The sequence below is a fragment of the Mesoplodon mirus genome (genome assembly GCF_964341445.2).
Source record: "Mesoplodon mirus genome assembly, chromosome: X".
Taxonomy (NCBI): Eukaryota; Metazoa; Chordata; class Mammalia; order Artiodactyla; family Ziphiidae; genus Mesoplodon; species Mesoplodon mirus.
The window spans coordinates 145,621,027-145,630,464 of NC_138981.1; positions in this window are offsets into that span (position 1 = coordinate 145,621,027).

Here is a 9,438-nt window from a genome sequence, read left to right on the forward strand (position 1 = left end):
TAATGTAACATAAACTTATGGGGTTTTCTCCTGGCACATTCCATTTTAATTTACAACCTAGGAACAGGGATTCCAGAACGGCTCTGCTGCCCTAGTAACGAGATTTGTGAATGGAGAAATGCTGCCGCCTAGTGGCTGTTTACCACAACAGCAGCTTTAAACCCAGTGCTAATGGTCACTAAATATTCACACTCATTACAGGCCTGTGAATGACACCTGCCCTCAAAAACAATCCTGGGAGCGAATATTGACCAAAAAATTCAATTTTGAGGGCAACCTTTCAAGAAGACAATTTCAAGAGGTTAATTGTATTCTACGTTTTTTTCATTTGTTCGTTAACAGAAATTTTAAAAGGTGTGGAAAAATGAACCTTAGAAAGAATTAAGGACATGCTAATCCAAATTACAAAAATCCCATCAGCTCACAACAGTCAGAATGACCATCAGCAAAAAATCTGCAAACAATAAATGCTGAAGGGGTTGTGGAGAAATGCCTAGGCTTGGTTCAACGTGGGACATGCTAAGAGCCAGTAAGGGAAACACAAAGGAGGTGCATTGAAAAGGTAAGAACTGAGCTACCATTCAATCAAGCATACCCACTGCTGGGCCTATCGCCTGAGAGGATGAGAATCAAAAAGACACAGGCTGGACTTCACTGGTGACGCAGTGGTTGAGAGTCCGCCGCCGAAGCAGGGGACACGGGTTTATGCCCCGGTTCGGGAAAATCACACATGCCGTGGAGCGGCTGGTCCCGTGAGCTATGGCTGCTGGGCCTGTGCGTCCAGAGCCTGTGCTCTGCAATCGGAGTGGCCATGGCAGTGAGTGGCCTACGTACTGCAAAACAAGAAAAAAACAGCCTGGCAATCCTGCCCTCCAGCAATATTTATCATAGCCAAAACTTGGAAGCTACGAAAATGTCCATCAACAGAGGAATGCACAAAGAAGAAGTGGTCCATGTACACAATGGAATATGACTCCAATAAAAAAATATAAACTCAATCTAGAAAACAAACAAAAGTAAAAGAAAAACACATCAGCTTTTGGGGGTTTATCCAGGCACATTCCACTCTAACTTATAACCGAGAAATACCACTGCAAGGTAGTCTGTTTCCCTAGTTAAAAGCTTGTGAAAAGCAGAAATGCTGCCACCCTCTGGCCGTGACCTGCAACAGCAGCTTTAAAAACTGTGCTAAGGGTCACTTCATATGCACCAGTACTGGAGGGCTGTAAATGAAACCTGCCCTCAGAATGTCATTAGGGAGGTAATGGCCAAAATATTTCTAAATGTCACACATACTTCACGAAAACAATTGGAAGAGGTAAGCTCTACTCACAGTTTGAAGAAAAAAAGGACATGCCAGAAAGCTCAATTTCAATGGATTATGAGACGCATGCAAATCCAACCACAAACATATAGCAGCTCACACTTGTCAGAATAAACTTCAGCAAAAACAAAACTACAAACAATAAATGCTGAAGGTGTTGTGCAGAAGTGCATACCCTCAACTTTAAGTGGGATGTGACCTGGTAAGAGCCACTAACGAGAACAGAATGGAGGTGCTTTTACTACGTAAATATTTATCTACCATATGATCCAGCAGGCCCACTCCTGGGCCTATAACCTAAGAAGACAGAATTGGAAAGACACAGGGAGGCGAATGTGCATTGCCGCAGCATTACAATTGCCAAGTCATGGAAGCAAGCAAAAAGTCCATCAACATATGAGTGGACAAAGAAAACTGGTACATGTACAGACGGAGTATTGGCCAAGGATAAAAAGGACACGATGTCATTTGCAGCACTGTAGATGAGTCTACAGGCAATCACACAACTTGTAGTAAGTCACAAAGAGAAAGACACATATCGTATGATATCACTTTTAGGTATTACCTATAAATGGATACCAGTGAAGATATTTCCACAGAGAAGGGCAACCACTGATTCATTCAACAAACTTATGGTTCACCAATGGAAATTTGTGAGGATTGGATACATTAGGATATTGGGGTTAACAGACATATACAAACACAGGTGAAATATATCATCACCAAAGACCTACGGAATACCAAGAGAAGACTACTCAACATCCTGTCATAACGTACATGGGAAAAGGATTCCAGGAAGAATAGACATATGTTTATGTGTCAAAGAACCACATCTTGCATACCTAGAACAAGCCAAACATTGTAGTCAAACTTGCTGTGATAAAAATAAAAATTAAATTAAATAAACGAACAAGAAGTAGTGAGACATATACTTAAGGGGCTTTTCCCTGGCACACGCCATTCTAAATTACAACCTAGAACACAACTTCCATTGAGGCTCTGTTGCCCTAGTAACCAGATTTGGTAAAGTAGAACAGCTGCCACCTTGTGGGTGTTTCACACGACAGCAGCTTTAATCCCAGCGTTAATGGTCAGTTGATATTCAAAATAATTGCAGGCCTGTAAATCACACCTGCACTGAAAACAAATCCTGGGGTCGTATATCGACCAAAAAAATTCAAAGGCATCCATATTTCAAACCGACAGTTTCAAGAGGTATAATTTATGCACATTTGTCTTCTGTTTCTTTTTCTTTCTTTCGTTTTTCTTAAATCAACGGGAATGGAAAAAGGCTGAACATCAGGAATCAATAAAGCCATGCAAATCCAGTGTACACAAACGTTCACCTGACTGCCGTCAGAATGATCATCAGCAAAAAAAGTCTACAAAAAATAAATGCTGAAGGGGTTTTAGAGAACTGCATACCCTTTAGCTGCTGGTGGGTTGCAACCTGGTAAGAGCCAGTCGTGAGAACAGAATGGAGGTGCGTTTAAGGGTAAAAATGGAGCTACCATGTGATCTGGTAGGCCCACTCATGGGCCTATCACCTGAGTAGACCAGAATCAAAAACACACAGGCTGGCAATCCTGCACTGCAGCAAGGTGTACCATAGCCAAACCTGGAAGAAACCAAAATGTGCATCAACAGAAAAATGCACCAAGAAGAAGTCGTCCATGTACACAATGGAATCTTAGCCATGAAAAAGCATGGAACAGTGCCGTTGGCGCCAGCATAGAAGGACCTAGCGACAATCACCACACTGGAAGTAAGAAAGAAACCGAAAGACAGACATCCTATGACATCACTTATAGGTGTTACCTAAGAATTGATACCCATGAAATAATTTCCAAGAGAAGGACACGCATAGATTCAGAAAACCAAATTATGTTTAACCAAATGGAAAGGTGTAAGGAATGTACGAATTAGGATATGGGGGTTAACAGACATATACTAATACATAGGAAATATATAATCACAAAATACCTAAGGAATACGAAGAGAGGTCTACTCAGCACTCTATAATAACATACACGGGAATGGATCCAAAGAGGAATAGACAGATACATTGATAGGATGAACCAGAAACTGTACACCTAGGAGAATCTACATTTTGATCAAATTTCCTCTGATAATTAAATTTAAAAAGCAAACAACAATTTAGGAGATATAAGCTCTTGGGGGTTTGCACTGGCACATTGCACTCTAATTCGCAGCTTACTACCACGATTGCCACGAAAGCTCTGTGGCCCAAAATCCCAGAGTTGGAAATGTAGAAATGCTGCCGCCTTGTGGCCGTTTCCCACAAGAGCGGCTTTGAACCCACAGCTAATGGTCACTTAACATTCACAAGGATTCAGGGCTGTAAAGGACACCTGCCCTAAAAAATTGTGCGGAGGTAGGGAATGGCCAAAAAAATTCAAAAGTGTTAAATTTTTCAAGGAGATTGGATGGAGGGGTAAGTTTTACTCACTCATTTTCAAAAAAGAGGAAAATGGATAAAAGCTCAACATCAGTAATTATTACACTCATGCAAATCTAACCTCCAAAATGATTCCAACTCACACATGTCAACTACCATCAGCTGCAAGTCTACAAACATTAAATGCTGAAGGTGTTTTAGAGAACTGTGTACCCTCTAGCTGCTGGTGAGACGTAAAGTGCTGACAGCCAATAATGAGAATAGAAAGGAGCTGCGTTTAAAAGTAAAAATTGAGCCACCATTCCGTTCAGCAGGCCCACCGCTGAGACTCTCACCTGACAAGTCCAGAGTCGAGAAGGCACAGGCTTCAACAGCTGCACTGCAGGAATTTTCACAATAGCCAAGACACGGAAGCAACCAAAATGTCCATCACCATATCAGTTGAAAAAGAAGAAGTGGTCCATGTACACAATGGAATATTAGCCATGGAAAACAATGAAACACTGCTCTTTCAGGCACCATAGTTGAGCCTAGAGATAATCACAGAACATGAGGTAAGTCGGAAAGCAAAAGACATATCCTATGATATCACTTACAGGCATTATCTAACAACTGACACAAATGAACATATTTGCACAGAGAAAGACACTCACACACTTAGAAAACAAACTGGGCTTATCTAAAAGGAAAGGTGGGGGGAATGGAAAAATTAAGATTAGGGTTACCATACGTGTACAAATACCTATTAAATACACATAACAAAAAGACCGACCATATAGCAAGGGAGGTCTATGGAACACTCTGCAATAATTTACATGGGAAGTGGACCTGTGCATGAATATATATATATATATATATATATGTTAGGCACAAATGAACCAGATTGTGTACGCCTAGGACAAACCATATTCTAATCATTGCCCCTATTAAAAAAACTAAAACAACAAACAAGAAATAATGTAACATAAACTTATGGGGTTTTCTCCTGGCACATTCCATTTTAATTTACAACCTAGGAACAGGGATTCCAGAAGGGCTCTGCTGCCCTAGTAACGAGATTTGTGAATGGAGAAATGCTGCCGCCTAGTGGCTGTTTACCACAACAGCAGCTTTAAACCCAGTGCTAATGGTCACTAAATATTCACACTCATTACAGGCCTGTGAATGACACCTGCCCTCAAAAACAATCCTGGGAGCGAATATTGACCAAAAAATTCAATTTTGAGGGCAACCTTTCAAGAAGACAATTTCAAGAGGTTAATTGTATTCTACGTTTTTTTCATTTGTTCGTTAACAGAAATTTTAAAAGGTGTGGAAAAATGAACCTTAGAAAGAATTAAGGACATGCTAATCCAAATTACAAAAATCCCATCAGCTCACAACAGTCAGAATGACCATCAGCAAAAAATCTGCAAACAATAAATGCTGAAGGGGTTGTGGAGAAATGCCTAGGCTTGGTTCAACGTGGGACATGCTAAGAGCCAGTAAGGGAAACACAAAGGAGGTGCATTGAAAAGGTAAGAACTGAGCTACCATTCAATCAAGCATACCCACTGCTGGGCCTATCGCCTGAGAGGATGAGAATCAAAAAGACACAGGCTGGACTTCACTGGTGGCGCAGTGGTTGAGAGTCCGCCGCCGAAGCAGGGGACACGGGTTTATGCCCCGGTTCGGGAAAATCACACATGCCGTGGAGCGGCTGGTCCCGTGAGCTATGGCTGCTGGGCCTGTGCGTCCAGAGCCTGTGCTCTGCAATCGGAGTGGCCATGGCAGTGAGTGGCCTACGTACTGCAAAACAAGAAAAAAACAGCCTGGCAATCCTGCCCTCCAGCAATATTTATCATAGCCAAAACTTGGAAGCTACGAAAATGTCCATCAACAGAGGAATGCACAAAGAAGAAGTGGTCCATGTACACAATGGAATATGACTCCAATAAAAAAATATAAACTCAATCTAGAAAACAAACAAAAGTAAAAGAAAAACACATCAGCTTTTGGGGGTTTATCCAGGCACATTCCACTCTAACTTATAACCGAGAAATACCACTGCAAGGTAGTCTGTTTCCCTAGTTAAAAGCTTGTGAAAAGCAGAAATGCTGCCACCCTCTGGCCGTGACCTGCAACAGCAGCTTTAAAAACTGTGCTAAGGGTCACTTCATATGCACCAGTACTGGAGGGCTGTAAATGAAACCTGCCCTCAGAATGTCATTAGGGAGGTAATGGCCAAAATATTTCTAAATGTCACACATACTTCACGAAAACAATTGGAAGAGGTAAGCTCTACTCACAGTTTGAAGAAAAAAAGGACATGCCAGAAAGCTCAATTTCAATGGATTATGAGACGCATGCAAATCCAACCACAAACATATAGCAGCTCACACTTGTCAGAATAAACTTCAGCAAAAACAAAACTACAAACAATAAATGCTGAAGGTGTTGTGCAGAAGTGCATACCCTCAACTTTAAGTGGGATGTGACCTGGTAAGAGCCACTAACGAGAACAGAATGGAGGTGCTTTTACTACGTAAATATTTATCTACCATATGATCCAGCAGGCCCACTCCTGGGCCTATAACCTAAGAAGACAGAATTGGAAAGACACAGGGAGGCGAATGTGCATTGCCGCAGCATTACAATTGCCAAGTCATGGAAGCAAGCAAAAAGTCCATCAACATATGAGTGGACAAAGAAAACTGGTACATGTACAGACGGAGTATTGGCCAAGGATAAAAAGGACACGATGTCATTTGCAGCACTGTAGATGAGTCTACAGGCAATCACACAACTTGTAGTAAGTCACAAAGAGAAAGACACATATCGTATGATATCACTTTTAGGTATTACCTATAAATGGATACCAGTGAAGATATTTCCACAGAGAAGGGCAACCACTGATTCATTCAACAAACTTATGGTTCACCAATGGAAATTTGTGAGGATTGGATACATTAGGATATTGGGGTTAACAGACATATACAAACACAGGTGAAATATATCATCACCAAAGACCTACGGAATACCAAGAGAAGACTACTCAACATCCTGTCATAACGTACATGGGAAAAGGATTCCAGGAAGAATAGACATATGTTTATGTGTCAAAGAACCACATCTTGCATACCTAGAACAAGCCAAACATTGTAGTCAAACTTGCTGTGATAAAAATAAAAATTAAATTAAATAAACGAACAAGAAGTAGTGAGACATATACTTAAGGGGCTTTTCCCTGGCACACGCCATTCTAAATTACAACCTAGAACACAACTTCCATTGAGGCTCTGTTGCCCTAGTAACCAGATTTGGTAAAGTAGAACAGCTGCCACCTTGTGGGTGTTTCACACGACAGCAGCTTTAATCCCAGCGTTAATGGTCAGTTGATATTCAAAATAATTGCAGGCCTGTAAATCACACCTGCACTGAAAACAAATCCTGGGGTCGTATATCGACCAAAAAAATTCAAAGGCATCCATATTTCAAACCGACAGTTTCAAGAGGTATAATTTATGCACATTTGTCTTCTGTTTCTTTTTCTTTCTTTCGTTTTTCTTAAATCAACGGGAATGGAAAAAGGCTGAACATCAGGAATCAATAAAGCCATGCAAATCCAGTGTACACAAACGTTCACCTGACTGCCGTCAGAATGATCATCAGCAAAAAAAGTCTACAAAAAATAAATGCTGAAGGGGTTTTAGAGAACTGCATACCCTTTAGCTGCTGGTGGGTTGCAACCTGGTAAGAGCCAGTCGTGAGAACAGAATGGAGGTGCGTTTAAGGGTAAAAATGGAGCTACCATGTGATCTGGTAGGCCCACTCATGGGCCTATCACCTGAGTAGACCAGAATCAAAAACACACAGGCTGGCAATCCTGCACTGCAGCAAGGTGTACCATAGCCAAACCTGGAAGAAACCAAAATGTGCATCAACAGAAAAATGCACCAAGAAGAAGTCGTCCATGTACACAATGGAATCTTAGCCATGAAAAAGCATGGAACAGTGCCGTTGGCGCCAGCATAGAAGGACCTAGCGACAATCACCACACTGGAAGTAAGAAAGAAACCGAAAGACAGACATCCTATGACATCACTTATAGGTGTTACCTAAGAATTGATACCCATGAAATAATTTCCAAGAGAAGGACACGCATAGATTCAGAAAACCAAATTATGTTTAACCAAATGGAAAGGTGTAAGGAATGTACGAATTAGGATATGGGGGTTAACAGACATATACTAATACATAGGAAATATATAATCACAAAATACCTAAGGAATACGAAGAGAGGTCTACTCAGCACTCTATAATAACATACACGGGAATGGATCCAAAGAGGAATAGACAGATACATTGATAGGATGAACCAGAAACTGTACACCTAGGAGAATCTACATTTTGATCAAATTTCCTCTGATAATTAAATTTAAAAAGCAAACAACAATTTAGGAGATATAAGCTCTTGGGGGTTTGCACTGGCACATTGCACTCTAATTCGCAGCTTACTACCACGATTGCCACGAAAGCTCTGTGGCCCAAAATCCCAGAGTTGGAAATGTAGAAATGCTGCCGCCTTGTGGCCGTTTCCCACAAGAGCGGCTTTGAACCCACAGCTAATGGTCACTTAACATTCACAAGGATTCAGGGCTGTAAAGGACACCTGCCCTAAAAAATTGTGCGGAGGTAGGGAATGGCCAAAAAAATTCAAAAGTGTTAAATTTTTCAAGGAGATTGGATGGAGGGGTAAGTTTTACTCACTCATTTTCAAAAAAGAGGAAAATGGATAAAAGCTCAACATCAGTAATTATTACACTCATGCAAATCTAACCTCCAAAATGATTCCAACTCACACATGTCAACTACCATCAGCTGCAAGTCTACAAACATTAAATGCTGAAGGTGTTTTAGAGAACTGTGTACCCTCTAGCTGCTGGTGAGACGTAAAGTGCTGACAGCCAATAATGAGAATAGAAAGGAGCTGCGTTTAAAAGTAAAAATTGAGCCACCATTCCGTTCAGCAGGCCCACCGCTGAGACTCTCACCTGACAAGTCCAGAGTCGAGAAGGCACAGGCTTCAACAGCTGCACTGCAGGAATTTTCACAATAGCCAAGACACGGAAGCAACCAAAATGTCCATCACCATATCAGTTGAAAAAGAAGAAGTGGTCCATGTACACAATGGAATATTAGCCATGGAAAACAATGAAACACTGCTCTTTCAGGCACCATAGTTGAGCCTAGAGATAATCACAGAACATGAGGTAAGTCGGAAAGCAAAAGACATATCCTATGATATCACTTACAGGCATTATCTAACAACTGACACAAATGAACATATTTGCACAGAGAAAGACACTCACACACTTAGAAAACAAACTGGGCTTATCTAAAAGGAAAGGTGGGGGGAATGGAAAAATTAAGATTAGGGTTACCATACGTGTACAAATACCTATTAAATACACATAACAAAAAGACCGACCATATAGCAAGGGAGGTCTATGGAACACTCTGCAATAATTTACATGGGAAGTGGACCTGTGCATGAATATATATATATATATATATATGTTAGGCACAAATGAACCAGATTGTGTACGCCTAGGACAAACCATATTCTAATCATTGCCCCTATTAAAAAAACTAAAACAACAAACAAGAAATAATGTAACATAAACTTATGGGGTTTTCTCCTGGCACATTCCAT